The 26,942-nt window shown below is 38.9% G+C and overlaps 1 protein-coding gene across 2 annotated transcripts in view; it reads left to right on the top strand.

Moving 5' to 3' along the window:
- The window catches only part of LOC129365017 (zinc finger protein 469), a 140,856-nt gene that overhangs the window by 67,520 nt on the left and 46,394 nt on the right, over window positions 1-26,942 (top strand). Inside the window, exons 1-2 of one of the 2 annotated variants that reach the window (XM_055037963.1) lie at window positions 1,812-1,909; window positions 22,079-22,290. The gene's annotated coding sequence lies outside the window, so the exon portion shown is untranslated. Of the gene's footprint in view, window positions 1-1,811; window positions 1,910-22,078; window positions 22,291-26,942 lie in introns of those variants that run through there. The other variant, XM_055037965.1, reaches the window with a different exon arrangement.

Below are 26,942 nucleotides of genomic sequence, written 5' to 3'. Positions count from 1 at the left end.
AAGGTGTGGCTGATTGTGATTATGGAAATATCCTTCGTACGCTGATGAAGCTGGTCAAGATGATTGTCTTGTTGTTCTTGTGGACCCAGAATTTTAACCTGCTCAGTGCTATGATATCTTAAAACACCTGATGTGAGTTAACACGATCTATAAGACGTCAGACGTGTTCTGGTTTATCTCTACATCAAGTTGGAAATGAGTAAACAGCTGGACTGGAAACCTGCTTTTCCTGTCTCTGTTTTTCTCCAAAGCTTTCATTCCGATTAAGTATTACAAAGTTGTGTCAAGTGGCAGATGTTTTTTCAAGGAACAATTAAAACACAGATTTATATGACTTTTTCTACTTTTGCTCACATTTTGTTCACTTCAACAAGGTCGGGGTCCAATTTGAAACATATGTTCATATGTTAGAGTATGTTTGGCTTTAACACATAAACTTTCCTCCCAACAAACAAGCTGAATTTCTGCCATTCTGGAAATAAACTGTCAAGGATATTAAAATGTAAAGTTAATGCTGTACTTGTGTGCATCACACTGCCATTTTTCCTCTTCTTGTAGATGGTAAGATTTGATTGATTAGCAATAACCTATAAGGAATGTAAACAAATAGGTTTGAGTAATAGAACAATTATAGAGAAAAAGAAGGTAGAACAATTGTGCCTATTAAAGCTAAATACCCTCTTAAATATTTTAAATCTAAATTTATTTTGACAAAGAAATTATGATCAACAAAATTTGACTTTATTTTACTCACTTCTGTTTCCAACTACAGCAGATGGAAACAAATGGTTCTACAGGATTTTCCCATCTTTTGTTACATTCATTTGATCTTTTATCTTCACAAACCTTCCAGGACCTGCTCCTCAGATCAGTCCCCACAGCATGATACTGCCACCATCATGCCTAACAGTGGAGATAGTGAGTTTGGGGTGATATGCAGTGTTTGGTGTCCACCAAACAATTGTCTTTTGCTACAATATCTGACTGATTTGTTTATGTCATGCTATTTCCTCAAAATGTGACAGTTTCCTTTGTAAATGCACTTAAATGCTGATCCCAATTTTTTTCTATGAACCATACTGTAATATCATCCTAAAATAAAGTGAATTATAGTTTATGTGATACACTACTTTTATCATTTATCTAAAATATTTTGGACTGAACACAAGTCCTTGTGGAACACCACACATAATGTTAGGTGTAATTTAGTGTCAGCACTGTTAAGTTAATAGTTCTAATTTCCTGTTACTTGCAGCAGGTGGGTTTTTTGTCACACATCTGCACAATGGGATATGAGAGCATTGATATGTAATTTGGACAGAAAGATGTGTAGTGTGAGCATAGTATGCAAGTGCAAAATGGAAAGCCGGTTGGAAAAAGTGTGGAAATTAAGGTAAATTTAGATGAAAACAAGAGAGACAGGGAGAGAGAGAGAGTGAGAGACTTTTTGAGTTATAGAGGCAGACAAGAAGGCAGGCAGACATTGTGGTTTATGGATTGGCAGAACATCAGGAGGGCAAAATTGGTTTTAGGAAAACTTACTGGGACAAAGGAACAGAAGAGAAATGAAGCTGGTAAAAGAAGCGAGTGGAAAGAGCAAAGTGATGAGAAAGTTGAATTTCAAGCATAGTGAAGTGTTCTAATCTTTTCTCTCTTGAGGGCGTTTTTTTGGAAGCCTCTATCATCAGTCTGGGCAGGACTCATTTGTCCTTCTATCCCTCCCATCTCTCCTCCTTTTTCCCCACTGTCTTAGTTCTCTACACACTGCAGCTGAGTGCTACTAGTGCCACACGATAGCTACAGGTTGAGAAGTGAGTGAGAGGAAGGGAGACAGAGGAAGGAGAGGAGTGACTGCCACACACCTGATGTGCTGGAGTTTGAAGAAATCACCTTGCTACACAAGCAAAGGGTAACAACTTTTGACAGATTTTCTTTCTGCTTGTATGTGCATGGGAATCTGAGGCCAAATTTGTGATCTTTCTTTTGAATTTAACTTAGGGAAGCTTGCTATTCATATTACAGAGTGCAAACCATCCTTGTGTCAGTGATCAGTGTTGGCGTGTGTTTGACAGCTTTGCTTTTTACAGTTTGGTGTCTGCATGACTTATTGTGTGGAGCGGGACTAAACACACACAGTGAACACCCGTCAACATGGGTGGAAACGGTTTTGCACATTTATTAAATTAATTTTAATTCAGCTTTCATTTCAACTATTGATCAGCCTCCAGCAGTGAGAAATTGTTTGGCTGTACTAGCAGTGGACACACACTGAAGGACTGAAAAACCACTGAGAGTCAGGACCTCATCTGGACACAATATGGGTTGGCTGCAAGCTTTGTTGTCACACTGAGGAAGATTGAAGAAGAAAATTAATTTGGGAGCTTTTTGCATGCTGGCTTAAAATCTGTGTTCAAATATTATAGCTGCAGCATTTACTCTGCTTATACTTGTTGATACTGTCAACATTTGGCTGCTACATGCCCCTTATGTTTTTGTTTTCATCATCATATTTATCTAGCAATTGTAGCCCTGCAGCTTTCATCTCACTGCTGACACCTTAAAGAGAAAAGTGCTTCCAGGGTGTGGTGCACGACTGTATATCGAGACAGAGGTAGAGCAGACAGACAGGCTCACTGCTTCTGCAGAGAAATTACCTTGCCCTCCCCCAATTTACATGCCCCTATCAACCAACCTGTCTTTCTCACATTTCCTTCCCCTCCCGGAGCCTGCCCTGTCATGCCAGTCTGCTGCCTTGTGCCAGCCTAACTACAGCATTCATTTAAAAGGTGGAAAATCATACTTACTCCTGCCAAATGTGGCATTCCCCCTGCGTAAAAGTAAAAGTATTCTGCCAGGTGTGCCATCAGCTTGTCTGAGTGCAGTAGACAAGAATGTTGCACTGTGTGTGGGTCCTGGCCTGTGGAGAGCTTTGTTAGATCAATGCCCAATATAAACTGAGAAGTGGCATGTGCTGATATCTTTTTATTGGCATAACATGCGCACATCACGCACTTGAAATGTTCAATATAATTAGCTCAGATCACTACGTTCCACCTCCGAGTGGAAAAGGAAGTCTGTGGGTTTGCTGTGAGTCAGACTCTGCAGTAGTAATGCTAAAAACTTTGGTTATCTACAGTGGTGCCAATTATTATCCATCTTTTTCAATTGAGAACGACAATGGAAGCACAATTGCATAGACAAGGGAGGAGGAGACACAATTCCAGGAGCCAACGACTAAAAATCTTGTTTCCAATACAAAGGGACTAACCCGGTATTCCTTTAAAATCTTTTATGAGCAAATTGATTGATTTATGAGATTGGATGCAACAGGATATCAGGAATGCAGATGTACAGATGCAGATCCAGAATCCTCCGGGAACAGTATAATGTGCATGTGGAGTTTGACAGAAACTGAAAACACTGGCTGTCTAAAACAGGGAAGCTAATCAGTGTCATTTGTAGCCAAAGGCATTAAACATTTGCCAAGTAAAAGGATGTGTCAGTGGCGCAAAGAAGTGAAGGAGTTCCTTGTCTTCCTTTCTTTGCCTGGTGAAGAGTTATTTAGTCATCCTGTAAATGCTGCTCAATTAAAACCATATCGACAGACTTTTCAGTCCACATTATTCCCCTTGTCCTGCTTCCTTCTTTTTGTCCAGTACATCTCTGCATTATGGCAGGGATTGGAGTGGACTAGGGGTGGTATGATGACATTGGTTAATTACATTTTTTAACCTGTTATTTTTGGACCCATTTCTGACAACAATCTTCATTCCCATTTTTATACTAAAGTCTCCTTTCATTTTACTTAATTTGGTCTGAATTTTAGTTAAATTTTCTCCTTGACAGTTTCATGAAAGAGTGCAATAATCAACATAATGCAGTACAATGTAGACTTTGTTTCCCTGTATATATGAGAAGTTACTGTAAAAACTGCAAACTACTCATTTTAAGAGCTTTTTTTTTTAACTTAAAAGGCAAGGTGGTTTTGGAAAATATTTTGGCAAATGTCTCTTCTTGCATCTATGTGCTCAGGCAGAAATGTTTGCACTAAGAAAGATACATTCTCAATTTCTGAAAAAACAAACTCTTGCAAGCCCTCACCTGCTCCTCAGTACATGTACAAGTGCAAACATTAGGATATTCCACTGATTTGCTTTGGTTGAGATTAAGGTAGAGTGAAAATATGTGGTTATAGTCTTGGAAGAGCTTTTTTCATATGCAACCATATGAACATGTGGTTGCAAGACACCAAACATTTTTTCCTAGCAAAATAATTCAAAGTCAGTAGGTGAGGTGGAAACTGTTTGTGAACAGCTATTTATCAAGTCTTCCTAATTGAATTGAGGTGTAAACTTTGACTGGGCCATTATTACACATGAATGACAGGCATGGTTGTGGAGATAACAGTTCCCTGACACCTCCCTACAAAACATAGTGAACAGATTTCCTGTTAGAAGCTTCAGCCTTTGCAGACTGTGGCTGTACCACACCAACAAACTCACCTGATTTTGAATGTCATTGAGATTGTAAATAATAGCAACCACTATTAGACAGGGAGATCAAGATGATGTTGAACTAGTTGCAATACACACAACACTAGCATTTACATATAGATCAAACAACAATTTTCTAAATGAAGAAGATATCCACTGAGACACAAAACCCTACTATCTGATGCAGCAGTCTTCTCACAGTCGGTTGGGCAGAAGATTAAACACAATTTTGGATTTTATACTCTTAATATCTAGGTATGAATCACAAATAAAAGAAGCTGCTGCCCTTGGGATTCTGACAGATGTTTTGCCAAAAGTGAGCCACATTTTTTTCTAGACAGATACAGCAGAGAGAATTTATGAATTGGTATGTTTTGCTTTAGGATACTCCGAATTGTAAACAGGAGTAGTAGGAGCTCAGGCTGTCGGTTTCTTGTTAAAGTACACCTGCAACTTCTGAAAACATGTTCATAACAAATGTCAAGCTTACTAAAGTTGCATCTACTTCTATTTCTAAATCATTATTAAGTAACAAATGTATAAGATCAAAAAGTTGCTTTTGTTTTTATTTCTCGAGTTTCTCTGACTCTTTGCCACTCCCCTTTTTTGATCAGGAATGTTTTGGGAATTCATAAAAAGAAGTCTTTTTTTTCTTTTCTTTTTTATGAAGTGGGCCGAAAATACTCATCACTCAACACTTTAGTCAAACTGGAAGTATGCTTACAAAGCAGCGATACAAGATGATGAAAGAGGGAAAAGCGTCCTAATTTTATGGTACATTCGGAATGTCTTCAAATAAAGTATTTTACTGAGAACTAAGTGAAAGGAGAACTCTCCGTTTCTAAAAGTAATTAAGAAAACTCACAAGCAGCATGCAGTGATATGTCAACCTTTTCCTCAGTGATAAATATTGATTTTGTCATAAGCTGTGTGTGAAATTGCATGTGAATGCCTACATCTGTAAATTTGTGGTTGGACATGTGTGTCTGCATACATGCATTTTGTCACAGCACTTAGAGTGCTCGACTTCCCACTGGTATGAGCCCTGTGGTCTCATTTACTTGGAGCATTCAAACATTGTATACACGCACAGATACAACAACACACACACCCACACAAACAGAAATGCATCAGAGCACCTCCAGGTGATTCCCAAAGTTGCGGCACAAAGTGTGACACAAAACCACCGTGTTGCACATTCCCAGACTCTGAGAGCGGGATCTGATTTGCAAAGTGGAACACTTGGAAAATGTAGGCAAAAGGAGGGGGGGCTGTGCATTTGTTTGATTGCATCTGTGTGTTTATCTGCGTCTGCAAATAAATGCGATCCAAGCATCTCATTCTATTTCAAGGTGTGTGGGAATGAACTCTCAGCTCTTGTTGTGTTTTGATGAGATTGTGTGAATGGTAAGCACCCATATGTCAGCTCTTGAGGCTGTGCAAATTAATTTGTGCCACATGCTAATGTTAGCTAAAATGTATACCTATGGCTGGACTTAAAGACTAGCTCTTAAGTAAGGAGTTAAAAGGGGATTTTCTTCAACCTTCATAGCCAGCAAATAAGACTGGTCTGCCATGTATTTACCCAATATCCACTTGAACTGTTCATGTCAGAATTGTCATACATAAACTCCAATTTTGGCTCATGTACACATTTCCTACAGCTGTTGTTCAAATGACTTTGTGACTTGACTGAACAACTGCCTAAACTTTGTCAACTGACAACAATGAATTTTGAAATAATTGATATAATATTTCTCAGCTTCCCTGGTAGGACCAGTGGCAGGATGCAAGAAAGAAGAGTCTAAGCAGTGTCAAACATCAGATTCACTGAAGTAGCATGACTTTCATTTTGGTTTTGGAACTCTGACACAGCTCTTAAATCTTGTAGGGATGAATTTTTGAAAGCTTCTCAGCTGCCTTTATCTGGTTTTCCTGAACTCAGAGAGGAATCCTGTACTGCCCTGTTTCCTGCGGTTTTATGCAAAAGGAAGACAGAAGTAGAAAAATGCAATTTGTAACTGATAATTAAAGTCACATTAACTCCATGGTTGTGCATTGAATTAAATTGTACCCTCTATTCATACTGAGTTTAACAGGACATTTATCTTTAAAAACAAAAGTCTAATTTTTTAGCTTTTGTATTAGAAACTTAGAGGTAGCAAACTGTCAATACACAACAAACCATTTGGCTAATTGATAATTGCAGAACCTACATCTCAGAATCTTGTGGTAAACCACATTGTCACAATCACTGCATTCTCAAAACACATTTAGGCTGAAAATCTCTATTCTGCTTTATACTGGCACATAAATCATTTAGGTATTCAACCCATTCTGTCATTTCAGTATGAGAATGGGTTTTATTTGGTAGAAGATATTTTTATGGGTGTTTTCATCAACAGTGGATGGAATTATTAAAACCGATTTTGATGTTAACCGTCCTGCAAACACTTGAAGTAATAAAGTATTTAAAAACTCCCACTTATTTTATTGTGCTGCAGTCAAGTCTGAAGACCCTGAAGGGATTGGCCTGGAGGAGTGCGTAAGCAGTTATGAGACAATGCCGGAAAGACATGCAGGGTGCCACCATCTGCTAGCCACATGAACACCCCACAGCACTAACATAAATCTGCACTGCACTCAGCAATGCAAAGCTACATTCCACCAGGCCGAACGTGCACTGGCTGGATACATCAACAGAAATGTGCAACTCATGCCTCGTTCAGGCCTGGGTCACACAAGCATTAGGAAGGATCAAAGGGCTCTCAGATGAAACACTGTGATATGCAAAGACACTGCATCAGTCCACGATGAATAGGAAAATTTATTATTTCCAGTTATGGAGTGTGACATTATTGAATGCATATAACAACTTGCTAGAATTTAAATAAAATAATGTGTGATTTATCAGAAGGGATTGCACTCTTTCACTGGAGATTAATGAATAACAGCTCCTCACTACTGGCTAGAAATCTGTTGGGGAAAAAAAAAACCTGCTCCTCCACAGTGTCTGATTTAAAAGTTGTTTATAATAGTAGAGCTCCTCTGTTCTTCTGGTGTGGTCTCTTTGGCCTTCCACTACATAAGGAGCAGTTGATATGCAAACACACAGCGCACACTCACAGAAACACACACAGTTACAGGTCACCGGGGTTAATGGCAAGCTCAAGCATGGGAATGTTCAGAGGAGCCGGGTGTTAACTTTACCATTCGAATGAGCCGAACACTTGCAAAGTTGATTCTTCCCACCATCCTTGTTAAGTGACGGTTGCTATGTGGTGACGTTGAGAAGACTCCGCAACAGCTGTCCGACATTTGGAAGACAAAGTAGTTTACTGAAGATGTTTCAGAAGGTGAATGAAGTTAAAATTGAATGATGTACCATAAAGTGTAAAAGTTCAGGTTTCTCTTTTTGGATGCGATATTGGGATAAATCTAGATCTTTGACTTTTCGGTTCGTCCTTCTGTAAGTAAGCGCCACGTATTTGTGGCCAAAATCAAATCTCCAATGACTTGAAAGGGTTCTCCCTTCCAAAGATATTTGATTCCTCTCCACAAAACTAACAAAATTCAGATGTTAAACCTCAAAATTTCCACATTATTCTGCACTTTCTCAGTAGCTGTGACATTTCCTTGTCATGTCTCGCATGACACCTCATTATGACAGCTGCTGTACCAGAACACAAATTGACTTAAGGGAAAAAGCAGGCTTTCGATAGAAAAAAGTTACTTGTTACTTTAATATTAAGTGATATTTTTTAGTACTGTCTTTATCTTTCTATTGTGTTTCAAGACGGAAAAAAAAACATCTGTGGTGCATTCACATTTTTGAGATCTTTTTTTTGCTCTGACTTCATGGAATTTTAAATTGATTGAAATTATTTCTGGTAAATAAATGATTTAATAGCATGGTGGGCAGAGTTGAGTGACCACTAATTTCATGTTTTCTTTAAAAGCCGCTGTTCAATTCTAATGTTCAGAAACTCTGGCTGATGAGAACGCAGCCAAAAAGATTGCCCAGTCCTGACATCATACACATGCAGAACAGCAGATGGATTTTAGATGGAGGGAAAAGCTCCAGAAAAACAAGTAATTTTGAAACAGAGAAGCAACAAACCAAGGGGAAGCTGCTTTTCAGATCCTGATTAAAAATCTTTGGCCGTATCATTTCGGTACAAATCTCATCAGAGTTTACTTACATACTTGTTTTTGTATAATTTCAGAAATAAAGGTGAAGGTAGTGGTACTAGTTAAGCACAACTTTATAACATTTAGAGAAACGACTAATATTCACATGAGATTAGAATCAAACTCATAAAATGGTTGTGCATTTGGATTCCTTTCCATGTACCAAAATCACCTAACACCCACAGCTGCATCTGAATAATCTGAGTATTATTGAAAATGTAATTTCTATTAGTTACTTAGTTTCAGTAAGGAAAATTTCTGCAACTCAAATTGGTTATATGGTTATACATTTCAAACATCACTTACATAGAAAGTTAGAATATTACACTTTAGTTTGAGTTATTGCATCAGTTCTATGTGGCATGAAGCCGATCAGCCTGTTGTTTACTGCAGGATCATGGAAGCCCAGATTGCTGAAATGGTGACCCACAGCTCATCTGTATTGTTGGCTCTGCTGTTCACTTTTATTCCTTTTGATAGCACTCCATCGATTCTTTGTGGGGGTAAGGTCAGTGTAGTTTTGCTAGTCAATCAAGCGTCTTGATTTAATGGTCATTAAAGTAAATATTGGTACTTTCTTGCAGTGTGGGTAGGTGCCAAGTCCTGTTGGAAAATGAATTTACCATCTCTATAAAACTTCTCCACAGAGGACATCATTAAGGGTACACACAAGCCCTGTTTATGTCGTTTGCCTTGAAAGTATGGCTTGTTTGGGGAGGTGTGAATGTGCAATCGAGCTTTGATGTGAACCAAAAATGCCGTCTCTGGTCCGACTACAAAACTATGTCTCGGCTTAGCTGAAGTGAACTCTGGTGTGGTTCAAATTTATATGCGAATGCCAAGTGGACCAGAGGCCAATCCAAAAGCAAGAAGCGGACAATTGCGCAGGGCATTCTGGGTAAATACAACCGAGACAAACTTGAAAGCCTAAAGTTAGTGGCAGAAAAGGCTCATGGTCTTTTACCATCGACGGAAGAGAAATCTTACAACCTCTAAATCTGACCCTGCCCCATTTTTGTTCATATTTTGCATATTTTGCAATGGAGGACCTTGCACTTCTGTTTTATCTGGAGGTTTTCAGGTCACTTCCTTGAGGAAGTGACCTAGAATGAGGTCTTGGTGTTGAGCCATCACAGGCGAGGGGCAGAAACAAGTTTTTCAAATGGTTTGGATTGCTTGACACAGTGCAGTGTGAAAGTGACCCACACCAGCTGAAAATGGACTAAATGTTGCAGTTTTGTTCCCCATCGAGTCGAGTCTACCAGACTACCAGGTGTGACAAAAGAACTCTGAAATTTTAGACTTCATAAAAAACTGCGAACCAACAACCTTTGGTGAGATGGCACTGCAAATCATTGACTGTGCAAACTTTGCACAAATGAGATTGTGTTCCTTTCCCGTCTTCCTCTTGTCCAGTCATTTTTCCACTGAGCCCTTGTGGTTCTAAAACGTCTTTGGTTCAAAGGTAGCTTAACTCCAGGAATGTCAAAGTTGTGTGTTCTGGGTATGTCTCAGTGTTGCCCAGTGCTGAACTGACGACCTGTCCAAAGTATAACCTGCCTCTCACCCAATGGCCACTAGAGGCAGGCAGCATCCTCCCACGATCCCACATGGTTAAGGGGATATAGACAATGGATGCTTGGATACATAATTATGTGTAGAGCCTGCAACTTTAGCAAATATCCTCCTTCTGGAGCAGGTCAGTTCCTCAACTGTCTGCTGGACTACTGTCTTCTCCCTGATTGTGTAATATTCTTCTGAAAGAAGGAACTTCAGATTTTATTTTGCAATAAATTATAAACCATAATTATCAATATGCAAGAATGAGTAAGTCTGTCTCCTGAAATCAGTGGCAGCAAAGTTTCAGAAGATGCTAAAGCTGCCATACTGCAATTGTTTTTTTCTTACTAAGCATAAAATGTATTCATCTTCCCTTACTCATTTTTTTTTCTTTCCTTTCCTTTGTTCTTTCATCCTCAGCCAGACGATTTGGACATGTAAGATGTGAAAAAACATACAGACGACAAAGAAAGAAAGGACAGTTCTGAAGGAATATGGCTCGTATTAATCTGGAAATATTACTGGAGCTCATCTGAACTAAATTACTGCTCTGAACTCTGTGTTCTCTCAGAAAAGGAAGAGCATCACCGGCAGCCCAGATGGGCAAGGAGTGGTCGGCAGATCCGTGGCCATGACCACAGAAAGCACACGAACCCCTGGCCTGTCTAGCTCTGTAGTTGTCCTTTCATACAGGGGATCAAAAGTCTTTCTTTGTTTTTGTTGGGCCAGAATTTCATGTGCAGGGACTGCAGCTCTTGAATTTAAGTTATAAATTCGTTCTCTTTTTTTGTGCTCTTTTCTTCTAATGTGTGGATCGAATGCCTTCTTTTATGAGACAGAAAGACTTTCAAAAAATAATTTCAAGGTGAAAAAGACATATCTGGTTTAAAAAAAACAAACACTTTTTAACAGCAGTGAATGATTTTATGGAGGACTAAAAGTTTGTGTAAAAAGCCAACGATGCTGGAGGTCATGAAATCTATAGTTAGGAGGGTTTTGCTGAAGCTTGCCAAGGCTTGTAGTTTCCAGAGCTAAAGAACAGTCAGGAACAAGTGATCTGCAGCCTTTTGCCACTGATGGAAAAAAAATCTTTAAGGTGTGATTCCCATATGATGAAGGAACACTATCCGGTTTACTCTTTTTCTCACCCACAAGACAGACTGAAGATTTTCATTTCTCTCAAAAGTAAGATTGATAAGACCCTGACAGATGTGAAGATTACAACACATCAACTGCCAGCTGCAAGAAGTCAATCTGTACTTGTTGCTAGAAGCGCTCATTACATCACCTGCTGGGCACGATGGCGAGTCGGCGTTAATGGAGTTTTTTATAACCATGCTCAGATGTTTTCCTCTTTGTAGCGTCACTCTGCTGTCGTCATCCGTGTCCCAGTATTTGCCTGTTGGGATGCCAGGAGATTTTCCTTTTATTGAGTGTCTGCCTGACTGAAGGGGTCAACATGAGAAGACGTTCAGACTGTTTTTGTTCTGACATCAACTTGAGTTTTCACTTTTAAAGTATTTACAAGGCAGCGGAAAGAGTGTGATTCCTGTGCAGGTTTTAATATTTCACAAAAGATATAGAAGATTGTCTTTAAGATTTGTCAGACTAAAGTCTTTAAGAGAAACCATCAGCAGCATAGCATGTGAGTGACAACAGGTGAAGGAGTTTAAGCACAGGGATGCTTTGGCATGCGCTGACATGGATGGAAGAAATTACACCTCTCTTTGTTGTCGGCACATATTGTGCCAGCCACATTTAATGGATCAACAGATGGGAAAATGTGGACTTCTGTTGACATGATCAGTTCGACTTTAACCCTAACGCAATTAGTCCCAAGTCTTCTTAACGTGTAATTTTTTCCCCTGCCAACCATAAATATTTGGACACTTACATATCCCCCAATGGTGACACTAGGAAAGATGACAAAAAACCCATAAAAAATATTATTGCCTTTGATTTCCCAGTTAAAAATCCCAGTCAAAATCTTATATCACTGATTTGAGGAAGAAGTTTGGGGAGAGGGCGCTGTTGACAGCTTGTGGCATTTTTGGAGAGTTTTTAAAACATTTTTTCAGTGATGCAAGTTCTTTCACACAATATGTAGATACAGTTAAATATTTAAAATAAAAAAGAATGTTGGGGACGGCAATAAGTATTCCTCTTTCAATAACACAATTTTTTGTTTTCATTTTAATTTAGGATAACAAACATTCACCCAGGCAAACTTGGATTCACCCAACCTATAAAATAAAATATCCAGACTAGAAAAAAATAAAATAAATGACGCCAAACAAAAAAAGAATAACTTGGCTTTAAGATGCTTTTTGTGTTCAGGATCTGTAATGACTCACAAATTTGTTTTCTTCAAAATCAAATTTGAAGAAAACAAAACATGCAGGCTTTGTCCTTAGAACTCTGCATGTTTAGTTTATTGTTGAGTTTGTGAATCAAACAAAAGTTGTTTTTTAATATTTTTTCTTGGCCAACAAGTATTTCAATTTGCCATTTTTGGTTCAACTGGTCGCAAAAGGTTTAAACACAAAACTCTACGTCAGCCAGAGTCCTGGGTCTGTTCTTGTGTTTTATTCTTTTCAGCCCACCCTACAGGTTTTCTATAAGATTTATGTCCTGAAACTGGGATGGCCATTGAAGGAAGTAAATTGAATATCTGGTAAACCATATTTATCGTGATTCAGCCTTATGTTTTTGGATCATTGATGTGTTCTAACACCCAGTCACTACCCAATTTTGGTTTACATTGAGAGTATGGAAATAACTCATGATGTCATACACAATAACAAGTTTCCCAAGAGTCTTTAGAAGATAAACAGCCCCAAAGGATCACAAGTCCTCCACCATACATATCAGTGACATGAGAGGACTTTCTGCTATTTATTCTTTGTTACACATTAAACCCACTTTGAGTGTTTGTTCCTAAACTCTTAGTAGAGTTTAATATCACATTAATAGTTGTAATAGTAGGATATATATTTTTTTCTGGTATGAATCAAATGGATGCCATATAGAGATGTTTGTTTTAAAGAGATTGCTAGGACTAATTTCTGCTACTCTTTCTCATATTGAAGCTTATATTTGTTTTAATTTAGAGCTTGTGCTCCTGCAGTAGAGTTATTTATTTGGGCTCTTTCTGGCAAATGCCTGCAAAAGTAGTGAAGAATGGCATATTTCTTGCCTGCCTGCTCTCCTGTACAGCTTGCCATTTGATGTGTGTGAATGTCACCTGCAATCCTTCTTTTATGTAATTAACCTTTGACCTCCGGAAACACATCCCCGTGGGAGCGGGAAATGTTGCTGTCAGAGGCACACTCGTGGGCGGAGGAGTGGTTTTATATGCAGACTGGCATTATCTACATCTCCTGCTCCTCTCAAAAGGACAGGGCCACTAAATATACCCTGTGAGGCCTTCCCAGGCTCCTTCTGGGCTGAGGAGATGCGGCCGCCGCTTGGGCCGAAGGCCAATGACATGACTGGCGACCTCCACGGAAAGTATTTTTAAGGTCAATTACAGGGTTTAGTGCTTTTAGATGGCCGACCGGTTCGAAGGAGGCCTCATATTAAAAGTTTTATGTGGGGAAGGACTAAAGATCTTTGCCCTAGTTCACCCCAGCTCCCATTGTTAACACAGACCCACTGAGGCTTTCTGTCCTGGAGGATTTCTGAAGTGATACAGTATGCACAACACGTGTGGGTGTGAAGGAAAAACAAACTCCTTTCCTTTGCAAAGTCTTTCCTTCTAATATAATGTTTTATTAGGGCAACAGGGATATTTCTGTTCTCAGGAAAGGATTTTCATCAAATACTATGAACTTATTTCACATTAAATACAAGTTTAACATTGTATAAAGTGTCTAGTTCTTTCAAATTGGGGATATATTTACTTCTTCCAGACTATATTTATTGTTTAATCTAAAAGTTTATACTAACTTGTAATTAAACAATATGTTTTACTTGTCTGTCCTGAAAGTCATACTCCAATATAATTGTAATAGGGGCAAATAAAGATATATATCAGGATTTTCTTTGATTATTGCTGAGAAATGAAGAAATGGCAAATTAATCCACACAGACAGAGATGACACATAGCAAAAAACACACTTTAGTTGTCATTAATGTGCTTGTCCTAATGTCACTCAAACACACATACGCGCACGCACAGGCACACACCAGCGCATACACACACACACACGCATACACACACACACACACACACACACACACACACACACACACACACAAGCAGCATTCTTTCTGCTTAGGCCACACAAGCAGACTCGCTCAGCTGACCAACGTTTAATATAAATGGGCATCCTGCATGACGATTTTGGTCTTTTTCATCATTCATTCCAACACGAATCCAGCTGGCCATAAATACAGGTCTGTCAAGATGTGTTTTACCCCACAGAGAGGGGAGTGGCACAAGGTACAGTAGACTGTATTCACTCCTCTGTGTGTTTGGAAATGGGAAAAGCGAATGTTGGAGTTGGTGGCTTTGGTCTCACTGAAGAGGAAGGTATTGATGGGACAAAAGTGAGGGGAAGGATTGAAAGGTCCATCTGTGCAGCTGAGGGCTGGGCATCTGTGTGTTTGCAGTGCTGTGGCTCTGCTGCAGATGAATGTGAGCTCTATGCACCCTCCTCTATTTTCATCTGGACACTTCAGTTTGATATTAGAAAGACAGCGCGACCCAAAACTCCAATACAGTTATGCATCATTGAACTTAGTGTCAGTCCTGTAATTATTGATAGTAAGATTTTTTTCCATCAAAAATAGGCATAGTTTATGCCATCAAGCAAGCAGGTTGCTAGTTATTCTGTGATAGTTTTAAAGTGAAAACTGAGCCATTCAATACACTTTTCTTCAAATAGTTAGTTTCTACAAATCCATCACTAGATACATTTCTTTGGACTGGAAGTAATATTAATGTTTTGAGGTGGCACAGCCAAAGTCCCGACTGGATTCTGAAAAAGAACTTGTGAAGGGAATTAAATATTAAGTTGATGGCAAGGAGGCTTTCCAACCAGGATTTAGTGCTCATTACTGAAGCTAAATAATCATAATACATAATTTGCGCGTGTTTCCATTGAAATGCCTCGTACAGTCCTCTCTAAAAGGTCCACCCCACACATGCAGTTTTGTGGTGAAGAGAGAGAATTGGTGAGAAGTTTTATAAACAAAATAAAAATAAATAAATAAAAAATGTCTAAACTCAGGGACAGGAATAGTGAAGCAAATAATTAGATGTGAACCATGGTAAAGCTTACAGGAATGGCAGATTAGGTGAAATACATGGGGTTGATGAGGCAGGGTAGGTGAATGACATGAGTGAACATCACTGGTGAGGATGAATAAAAGACTAATGACACAAAAGAAACAAAAGGAGACATAACAATAAACCAAGAAAGGCACCAATCTAAGGAAACAAAATAGAAATGCACAAAGAACAAAGTGGCTAAGTGAGAATAAACTAAGAAGTTGAATACAAAGGAAGAAACTTAATTAATACATAGGACTGACCAGAATATGAAAATATATAAGCTGAGGTAAAAACACAGTGAAAATGTATGTTGTTTGTAAAAAGACAATAAATATATGGTGGTGAGGGGTGAATGATGCCTTCAGGTCTCATATGGAGTCCAGTAACCTTTAATCACAAATCCAAAGACATTGCAGTGAGCAATTACCAATTTCCATGTTTCACGTCAGCATGACGACTTCATCTCTGCAAACCTCTAACCGCTGTCCTGCAAGCTAAGGCCAGTAGTAGCTATTCCTAACAACACCATGAGAGAACCTAATAACTGTGACATTATTACACTTACCACAAAACTTAATGAAGACATTACCTGTTTGTATTAAATATGGGTAAGACTTTTTAGATATTGTGCTGCTGTTTAAAAAAGAAACTATTTTGCAATCACTGTGATAAGAAATGCAATTAAAATCACACACAAAAGTTAATAAATATAATACAGCATTAAAAATTAAGGCAGCTATGGAAATATAAGAAATATTTGTATTTCAGCCACGGCAATGGTGGTCATCCTCAGCCATCAGAGAAGACATCAGCGTCTTATTCAGGTATCAGCACTTACTTCCTGTATATGCCCTGGAAAACTGAATTTATCTTGATGACATTAGAGAAATATCAGTCTGCCAATGCAACTTTAACACCTAAATGTTAATTAAGAGTCCTCAAGAAGTGCTCAAAGGAATAACTACCTATCTGAGATATCCACAGTTGTTCAGGTGTCTCTAGCCAAGGATTATTAGACTATGAGTTTGCTCTGCCTCTTTATTAATTACCTAAATGTAAAATAGGTTCTTTAGCTCCTTTCTTATTTCTTGTTTCACCTAAAATATTCTAATTCATAACCCAGATTGCCCAGACGTTGTTACCCTGGGAACGTAATCGCTCCTGGTCGACATGACACGGCGAGTATACATCGCCAAACTGCTAAGTCTACACTGGCTGAGGCGTCCCCTGTTTGCCCTATAAAGGCACATGTTTTCTGGGTCAGAAATGGAACACCAGGGTGTGATGGTTTCTACTTATTGCTGGTTGGAGTCGCCAAAAGTGTGAAATTCCCAGTACTCAGTTAGTCCGCCGAGCCCGGCAGCTCCAGAAGTCGACCACTGCACAGACAGAGGGAAGAAATGGATGTGTTTGGTTTGCCACCATCACCTGTGTTTGGGTTAAAACCCGCAGTCTCGTTTTTTTTTTTCTTTTTTTGTCGTTGTGCCCTCACTGAACTAGTCCTGGTGTGAGTAAAATGCTGTCTATACCTGCTGTTGAGTCTTAATGTAACTGTTTTATATGCCTTTTCAGGTGTCTAGCACTCAATGAGTCATGTCATAGAGTGACCACATGTAGTCGGTGCCTACACTCAGTGATTTTAATTGACAGTTACAAGGGCAGTTGTGTTGGTTGTGATGGAGAAGCCTTTCATTGGGGTATTGGGTGTGTCACCAACTTGACCTGGAATTACCCTGGTACTCTGAACACTCACCGCAACTGTGGCGAAATCAGGTTGAAGATATCATTTTATGACTTGAAAGGAAGGCAGAGCTGAGACTGTACTTTGCTAAAAAGCTGTGTGCAGACCAAGCTGCAGTAGCTGGGATAAAACACAAAGCTGAAACTTAATCTCTTTATTAGCAGTGAAGGCATTCAATTTTCTGTCATTGTCCATGAAACACCTTAAGGTATTACAGTTTTACTGTGGTTTTAAGGAGCTCCATAGAATGTTTTTCAAGAGACTTGACTTCAGTTTACGGTGTTGCTATGGATTAAATTTTTTCCACTGAAAGTTGTGCAGTAAAGACACATGAATGTGACACTAAATATCCTGAACAGAAATATATGTAGTAAGAGATCAGTGTGTCAGTAAATACCCGGCTGCATTTTACTCCAAGAATTTCAATGTTTTATTAGTTTTCTTTTCACCAGCTTATTGGTCCCTTAGCAAAGACTGGGATATTCTAGCTATTAAAAGATTTCACAGGTAATGCAGTGATGTTTTTGCTTCATTTATCACCAAATTGAAGTTGTAGAAGGATTATTTATGCACATTTAACGTCTGAAAAGGTGTCTACATATCTCGAGGAATAACAGAACAAAATACATCTCTTGTATTAACAAATAAACCTCGCTAAAGAAGTTCAGTTCGAGCTATATGTAGATTACAACTACTAACATGTAGTCATCTACATATTCTTCAAGAATAAATTTGAGTACTTAAATATCAACCTTACACCAATAGCTTCTACAAAGCTCTTCTGTGTCCCTCTTTTTTTCCATCTAAATTGAATCAGTTTCCATGTAAAAAATAGAGGAAAAAATGTATTACAAAATTGTTTTATTTTCAAATGAAATACAGCTTGTTGCACATTTGATGGTATACTACTAGGCTGTCAAACATGTTTTTCATTTGTTTTTCTGAAGTTATTTGGTTTGGCACTGAATTTGATAGAAATATTTATGCCAGTAACAGACTTCATGATGCTCAATGCAACCTATTGTGTCTTATATGTTCACCCCCTAGTGGATGATCGTGGTATCGACTCATTTCTGTAAATTCCACCATAAATCTCAATCCATTTCCATGCTGAATCACATCCAGTGCACCAAAGCCAAATGAAATTCACAATATCTCCATATGTTTCCAAATGTCCTCATTGGATGCCAATTTCTACTATAATTAATAATTTACTATTGTTACAGCAATTAACATATTTGGTAATCTTGTAAACTGTAAACACAGACTTGCTTTCAGATGTTTGGATAGTCTGTTCTCTGTCACTAAAAAACTTTGGTTAAAAGACACAAGACACCACAAGAGGGTTGTCTGTGTTTCTGGTTTTTGGAGAATTAGTGGTAATGTTAGCAATAAAGCATGCTAAAATTAGTTAATCTCTTTTGCTGTCATCCCACCACCAACCCGCTCCAGCTGTCTGTCTCAAACCTCAACCCTTCAGCCTACAGAGAAGGCAGTCCATAATCTTAAGTACTGTTTAGTGGACCTGTGTAAATTTGACACCATTATGCCACAGAGAAGGTCTATGTAGGTGTTAATGTTAGTGTGGGAGGCTGCCAGAGATCGGCACAATCCCTGCTTACTTCATTAAGTACTGCCCAGAAAAATGTTGCTGTTTTATTACTTCATGCTGACATTCTTTTCCCTCTCTGCTTCTTTTGGATTTTTTGACTTTTTCCTAGCTTCTTTGTAAACACGTTAAATGTTTCCCTCCCTCCCGTCCCCCCATCTACTATTCTTCTTGTTCCTAAGAAGTAATTAAGTAACTACAACTGTATATGTGATCTTATTCTAAATTAGGAGTTGTGGTGGATTTAGTGATGTGGTGCTGTCTCTTGATATTTTCCATCAGGATCAAGGATTAGCTCACATGCCATAAACTGGGGTTTGATCTGAAGCATAGACCAGATTTTTGGGTAAAGTCCGACTTTGAACTTTAATGCTTGCCAGTCCGAGTCAGTGAACTGCAGTGCACTTGTAAACCTTGACTGTAAATTACTGTAAACTTCTGGGCTTTTTATTCTTTAAACATATTCTGCCAATAACTCTTTAGAATATCATTTAACTAAAGAATTTTGAACCAAGTCCCTGTTTTCATTCACTTATAACAGCTACTGTGTTTTTCACGACCCACTTCAAACTGGGATGGAAGTATGTTATGTGTGGTGGCACTGGGGGCAGGGTGCAGAGGTTTTCTGAGCTGATTCTATCTGGCTCCTTATAATTACAGACAGTAAACGGCTAATGCTTTAAGGACTATTTTCCCCATCCGATGATGGATTAGCAGTTGTGTTCTCCTCCATCAGGGTATGTTACTTTTACTCTGATATCAGCATCCAGTTTGTCCATTTTTAAGGATTGATTGACCATCCAGCAGCATGTCTTAAAAGTTTGAGCGAAAATCCTTCAAGACAGGAGGAGTTACGGCCACTTTCTGTTTTGTGGCGAATGAATTATCAGGAATTCCTGTGGGCTTTTGAACATGGATGACTGTCAATTGAACACAATTTTAATCATATATCATACATGGGGGAAGCAGAGGAGTCACTCAATAATCCCCAGTTTCTTGTCTGAGTGGGTGGGACTTAAGTGATTGCCACGATGATCCACAAAAAATCTTTTGCAGATAGGATGAAGCTTCAGGGAGATATAGCTGGAGTAAAATTCCAAAATTATCCTATTGGCCTCTTTAGAGGTTAAGAAAGGTCGTTCATATTCAGTTTGGTGCAAATTGGATGATGCATTTGTGATTTAGAGTCAACCATATGCAAACAATGAGGGATTGAAATTCACCATTCAGTCATGCCTACAAACTAAGATTATGTCACCATTTGACCACGTGAATATTATGAGTCTGGTCTGTTATGACACACAGAAAATGCAATGTAGCCGGGCCCTTGCATTTGGAGATTTTTCACCTTGATGTGTAATGACAAATTCTCAGATTTGAGGCTTGGTCACACCAGATGCTTTGATGCAGCAAAACCTTTTAATAATTTTTTATCTCCAATGTCAGTCTAGTGCCAGACTTTGGAGTGATTCAAAAGTCTGCATGTCAAAAGTTGTAAGAGGAGTTTGTTCAGACACAGCATATTTGAAACAGACAAAATGGCAGCTTTGATTCAAAATGTCTGACTTATTATTGGGTTTGGACCATAGCTCCACAAGACTTTTTTATATGTTCTTGGAAGATACATGGGTACCAAATTTTATTATTCTTGGTCAAAGTTTGGGACCGATTTTTTAATGGTTCTAGTAGGAATCCAAGAGTCCACTTCTGAACGACAAAAGCTCTAAAAAACTGAAACGTTAGGGTGGTCAGACAAAGTCTGAAATTAATTGCGATCTAAATATCTTCAGCATTACATTAAATAGACAGATCATGCTTGAAAATGATCTGCTGGGTCCAGCTCCTTTGAATTTAATTGATTCTTCAAAAAGTGATGGGTCAAAATTGCTTCATAGTGATGTAAAATACATACTATAAGTTGGTTGCAGTTGTTACCTACAGGGACAGTGGGACAGATTATTAGAGGGGGAATAGCCATTTCAAACAAGATCAGATGGCTTTGGATGGCTAAAGTTAGCATTTGAAATTAAATTTTTTATTTACATCTGAGTGGATAAATTATTTTATTCTTAATCGGTCAGAAAGTAGGTAGGCTAAGCCATCATTCATTATATAGAAGTCAAACAATCTTCATCAGTAGAGACAGAGAATCTGCATGACAACACATGAGAATAAATATTATTGAGAATCTGTAAAAAGACTATGTTGGAACATCATTTAACTAATGCATCGTTTCTTCCTATTCACCGTTAAAACACAAGACTAGCTACCCAGCCCATCATAATTACAGACAGTAAAAGGCTAATGTTTTTAAGTCTATTTTTCCCAACTAATGTGGAGAGACTTCATTTGAAGGAGAGGACAGAATGGACAAAGATTTTGAAACTTTATTCTGGGTGTTGTCCATGGAAGCAGCTTGCAAAGAGCTAAAGTAAAATTAGGTTTATAGATGCACAAGTACATAGAGACAGACATTGTCCCCACCCCGTGAACCTAAAACAGACACAAATACACTCATGAGCAACGTTCTTTTGATGTGATTTCTCTCACAGAAAGTCTTAATTAGCATTTACAACAACCTCAGGTTGTATTTGTCATTTTTCCCCCATTAACTTTATGCCTTGAAACTTCATAACTGGTCTTATGTCTCAGTCTGAGTGTATCCGAGTCTCTATTTCTGTCTGCCTATGTCATGTCAAATTATTCCTGAACAAAGTTAGTCAGTTCTCCCCATTTTGTTTTTCTTCTTTATTTGTGCTTTATATTCTCATCTGCAGCCACTCTTTCTATCTCAAATGTGATTCTACCAATTTCATCTTAAGTATAAAAACTAAATCTGGGACAGTCAAAAGATGTAAAACATTAAGATTAGAAAAGATTGATACAGTGATAAATGCTACCTCTCTGTTTCTCCACTGTCCAGATTCTTCTTGTCCCTGTCTGCCTTTCCTGTAGTTCGCACTGGTACGCTTTGGGATGGGAGTTTTTCTTTTTTTTTTTTTTTTTTTTGGCAGTCTGCTACCCCTCTTTCTGGCTGGGGCAGGCCCTGGAGCGTGCTACTGCCTGGGAGTGTGGAAGGGAAACCGGGAGGTAGTCAAGGAGGAGAGAAGGGATGGAGGGAGGGGGGGTGAGCTCAGAAGGAGGGAGACCAGAGGGGAGGAGGCGTGTCTTGTGTTGGTAATGAAGTCTTCTCCTTTCATCCTCAGACGGCAGAGTGTGAGCGGACGGGCCTGGGGTCTGCGCTGCTCCACAGCCCTCCCTGTCTGTGAAGTGTGCCGAAAGCGTCTCCACTCTGCAGCGTTTATGCGTCCCAGCTCCCGTCTGCCGCAGCTAAATGACACAAAGAGGCCGAGACTGAGACAAACCGCTACAATCATGAGTCTTTTGCTTGTGTTGGCTTTACAGAAAAACCCTTGAGGTAAGACTTCCTTATTCGTTACTCCTGCAATTCTCTATAACTGTGAACTGTGTTGCTGTCTGCCCAGTCTGATTGTTGAAGTGGGGGGCACAGAATGGGTGGTGGTATATTGGGGGCTGTACATCAGAAGTCACTCCCACTTAATACACATGTGTTTGTGTGTATTTACTCTCTACATCCATTTGTGAATTTTCTCATGAACATGCACTTCTGAACTTAGTCTAAGTTTGACAGTGAAAGACTTACTCTGACAATGATGAACTGCATCTTTGAAAGAAGGAAACTGACACATTCTTGAAAGGGGATGTCAAGATGAGATAATATACTGAGAACTTTGGTACTAATTAAAGGTTGAGTAAGTAATTCCCCAGTAACACACTTCATCCTTTTTAGCAAATGTCTGCATATGATCAACTTGTTGTCTAGTGTAGGATTTTTCATTTCCTGTAAATTGGATTAGTGATGTAAATCAGGCTTTAGAAAAAAAACTCAACCAGCAATATATGCTACATGTTTATTCTCCTGAAGAATTCTTATTCTTTTACACAAGGAGACTTCATTTAATTCTCTAAATATAGCTGTCTTTTCATTTTTATTTTTTATTTTTGTTTGTTTGGTAGCAGTGGGAGAGATAACTGTAAGTGGTGAATCTCTCTGTGGTTGTCCTGGTCAGAAGTGACAACGTGGGATGTATTATGAAGAACATTTTGAAATTGGTTGTGATACTGAATTAGGTCAGCAGGTCCACAGCTGACCGAAGGGAATATGACCAGAGCAAGATTCAGTGGACACAAACTAACTGACCTTTGGCACAAAGTAGGTTAGCTGATGATATTGTATTAATCCAAGGGGTATTTTTTATGTAATCTAGAATAGATCTTTCAGTCATGCCGGCATTACTGCTATATGAAACATTAAACAGAAAGCAGATTTATTTCATGTACTAAATGTTGATCAGTGAGAACTGATTTATTAGATGTTGTTTCTTGGATTTAAAATCAAAGAATTAGAGCATCATTTAAAATTCTGGCACTGTTCTCTGTATGTTGGCGTATAGATAACTATTATGTAGATCTAGATCTTTGATGCATCCCACATTTGATTAATGTGTGATGTGTTAGAATAAAGGATGTGGTATTAATAGTTTTCTATTTTCTCAGGACTCGGTACACTACTTTTGCCAGAAAATTAGCATATTTTTTTTCCACTTCTGAACAGCTCCACATGGTAGTTCTTATGCTCGATACAGAGCATCAGATAGTTCTCCAGTGGTATAAAATTAAAAGGAAATATGTCAGGATGCCACCTCAAGCACTATGAAGTTAGTGAATCTTCAGCAGAGTGGAAGTAGTGTCTGCATAGCATGGCATGAGATTAACTACTGTTAATATTGAGACACTGCTGCAAAATCTTAGTCCCAAAAATTTGGTTTAACTATAGATTAAACTGCAAAGACAGTAGTATTAGATGTTTTTACCTAAGGCAGTGTAACTTCCCACACCATTAAAATGTACAGCCCAGAGTCTAAAAATGGCTTTAAAGTGATTTATTCATTTTTTCCCTTCAGCTTCTATTCCTATCTAGAAAGTTGTCTTTCCTTTGTTTAATCAAGCTATGTGTATCATGTTGGTTAAAATTTGATGCCCCAGTAATGGGCTTCCATGAAGTTTGTGGCTGTAACATTTAAACAAAGACTTCTCTAAAGGCATGATGATTTAGGTCTTGTGTTCAAAAATCTGTTTTCTATATAATAAGTGGCTCCACCTTCAGGCCAGCATTTTTATTGCATAGGTTGCTTTTATTAAATACAATGTAATTGATGGTTGATAAAAGTACCAATATCAAACTCAACCACACTGTATTTTTGTGTGAGCTGTTAAACTGCATACGGGAGGTTAACAGTGTTTATTTGCACTACTGAACGCTGCTAAGGACAGACAGATGAGACAGCCTACTGGGATTCATCTCTGTAAATATAATTGACAAGAGGCATCTGCAGTCCAGTGACAACAGGCTTTGAAGTGAATTCGGTGGATCTGGGCAATCCAGAGCCGGCCTGTGGCCCACTTACTTTCATCCACATTCCCTGGGAAATCCATCCATGTGCATTCTCTCCTTCACCACCTTCCTGATCCTATTCACCCCACGGGTTGTTGTACCCCGACCCCCTCAGTGAGACCTTCCATTTCTATCAACACCTCCTGTAATCTTGTTGATGGTTTTCCTATAATTTTATTCTCCATCCTCCCTACTTTAACATGCTTCAAGGAAATGGATCTTTCCAATACCTCTCCCAGAAAGAAAAACCTAAGTGACTTTCCACTGCTTTCTGCCGGACCCTGAGAATTATGGTTTCCCAAATGTACAGGATCCAAGCTTAATTGAAAAAACACAAGTCTACCATGAAGGAGACGGTCCTTGTGTCACTGTGTTGAACTGAGCGAATGTACTTTCCAGAACTAGTGAGGGGAAGAGGAGGAGAAAGAAAAATACAAACTAGTTAGAAACAGAAACAGTTAGAGATGGAGGACAGACAAAAAGCTGAGGAAAAAATTATAAAATGAAAGTGTGGAAAATCAACGGGAATGCTGAAAAACATTGCTGCAGTACAAAGTGGATCTAGAGGCAAAGCAGATGAATCATCGAATTTCTTGTGATGGAGTCAGAGAAGGAAAAGGAAGCAATATATGAGGACCCTGAGTTTAGCTTTGTGTGTTTTCTCAAGACAGTTAAAGTTTATAAAATGGGATTTATGGGGGTATAATGGCAGAGAGGGGCCATCATGAGTGCTGGATACCAGCCTTAAAGCCCTAAAGAGAAACAATGGAACCTACAGTAAAACTTTGCCTGATTGCAGACTAGCTAACAGCAGCATCTCTCCCATGATTTTCACCTCAGGGAGTCCTCATAACATTTACACAAACTTAGGCAGTTTGTAGAGCTTGCAGTGCAGATCTAACAGAGCAGCTGAAAGACCATAACCCATGTACACAGTACTGAAAATGTCTTATCAGTTTTAGCCTTGCTATCTTTTACAGTGTCTGGTTCTACCCTTCCTGCTTTGCCTGTTTTTTCTCACCTCCTGCTGTGGCTCTCCCACTCTCTCTGGTATGCCTGTGTGGCAGCCCCATATGGTGATGATAGAGACTCTGTCATTGGCTAAGATGGCACGTTTGTCACACACATGTTTGCCAGCCGTCGCTGTTTCCAGGGCTTGGTAGGAAAGTATCTCTTGTTGACTTTCTCGCTGGGTGGTTCATTTGTTTGTCAGGGTAGTGTGACCCCTGGCCCTATCACCAGCTCATGCCTGTGACACTGCAAGTTAATTTAACTGTAGACCCTTAATCACTCCCTGTCATGGAAGAAGGTGCTCTGAAATCTGGCTTTCTGGCCTACATGCTAAATACTAGCCTGGCCATTGCCTTCCTGTGCAATTTTGCTCCAAAAAAAATTGTTACTTCCAGTACAGCTTGGGCTTTTTTCCCTTAATTCGCATTGCATCCGGTAGATTTTCTACCAGCCCAATGAGTGAACGAAAGGACTGCACTGACTCTGAACACACCACCAACGTGAAACACCATGGAGATGGCTGCATCATGATTTGGAGTACTACAGGGATTGGGAATCTGGTCAGAATTAATTGAGACTGAAACATTTAGCATACAGCCAAAGTTACAACAAAATAGTAACTTTGAAAGCACGATTGGTCATGTGTGAGGAATCCCAAAGAAACACATTGCAATTCATGATTTAGGATGAAATGGTTCAATGTGTATGAATAGCTTTGTGAAGCACTCTAATAAGATGCAAACTTTTTCTGCAGTGTAAATTGAAGGAAATAAAGTATGAAAGTTTTTGTTGCAGAAGCATAGTGTTCACTGAATGATGAAAAATGACTTAGTTTTGAACCATGGCAAAATTACTTTATAGACCATTTCCACCCACATGATGAGTAGAATTCCAGATCTGAAAACAGTGTAAGCAGAGAAAATGGATTGCACTGAGCAGTTTGTATACGAGACTCAGCTGGTATGTTAAACCTCTTCATTTCTCTCTACGACTGGAGCACTCATGCTCTTTTTCAGTTGATTTACTGAAGCTACAACTTAATTGATAGTATTTAATTCTTTGACGAATGCAGATGTCTAAAACTCGGTTATTCCTGTGTTGTTGTTTTATTTTCATTTTATTCTTCTTCTTCTTTTTTTTTTTTTTACTAGACTAGAGTTTGAAATTTGTTACCATTTCAAACTCAATGCCTCTGAGCTAGAGATGGTGGTGAGAACACCAACACTGTAGCCCAGAGTCCTTTGGGCCATCCTCCTCAGTTTGTGTGTAGCTGTGAAACTGATTTTCTAATCGACAACATTATGAAGAGATTAGAGTCTCATATGAGGACTGAAGGGTGTTAGCACTGTTGCCTTGCAGCAAGATGATCTTTGGATCAAATTTAGCTAAGAGTGTGTCTGTGCAAGCTGTGTGTCTTTGATAGACTGATGGCCTGTGCAGAATGCAACCTGGAAATAGGCACCACCCGCAAGTGGCTATAAACAATGAATGGATGAATGAATGATGTCTCAGTATCTTTTGCACTCTTATTCATACAAGAATAAGACCTCATTATAATCATAGTATTATGACTCTACTATAGT

Source organism: Poeciliopsis prolifica, unplaced genomic scaffold (assembly GCF_027474105.1).
Source record: "Poeciliopsis prolifica strain line A6 unplaced genomic scaffold, Auburn_PproV2 SCAFFOLD001, whole genome shotgun sequence".
NCBI lineage: Eukaryota > Metazoa > Chordata > Actinopteri > Cyprinodontiformes > Poeciliidae > Poeciliopsis > Poeciliopsis prolifica.
The sequence above is the reverse complement of the archived record's forward strand: the minus strand, read 5'-3'. Positions and strand labels throughout refer to the sequence as shown.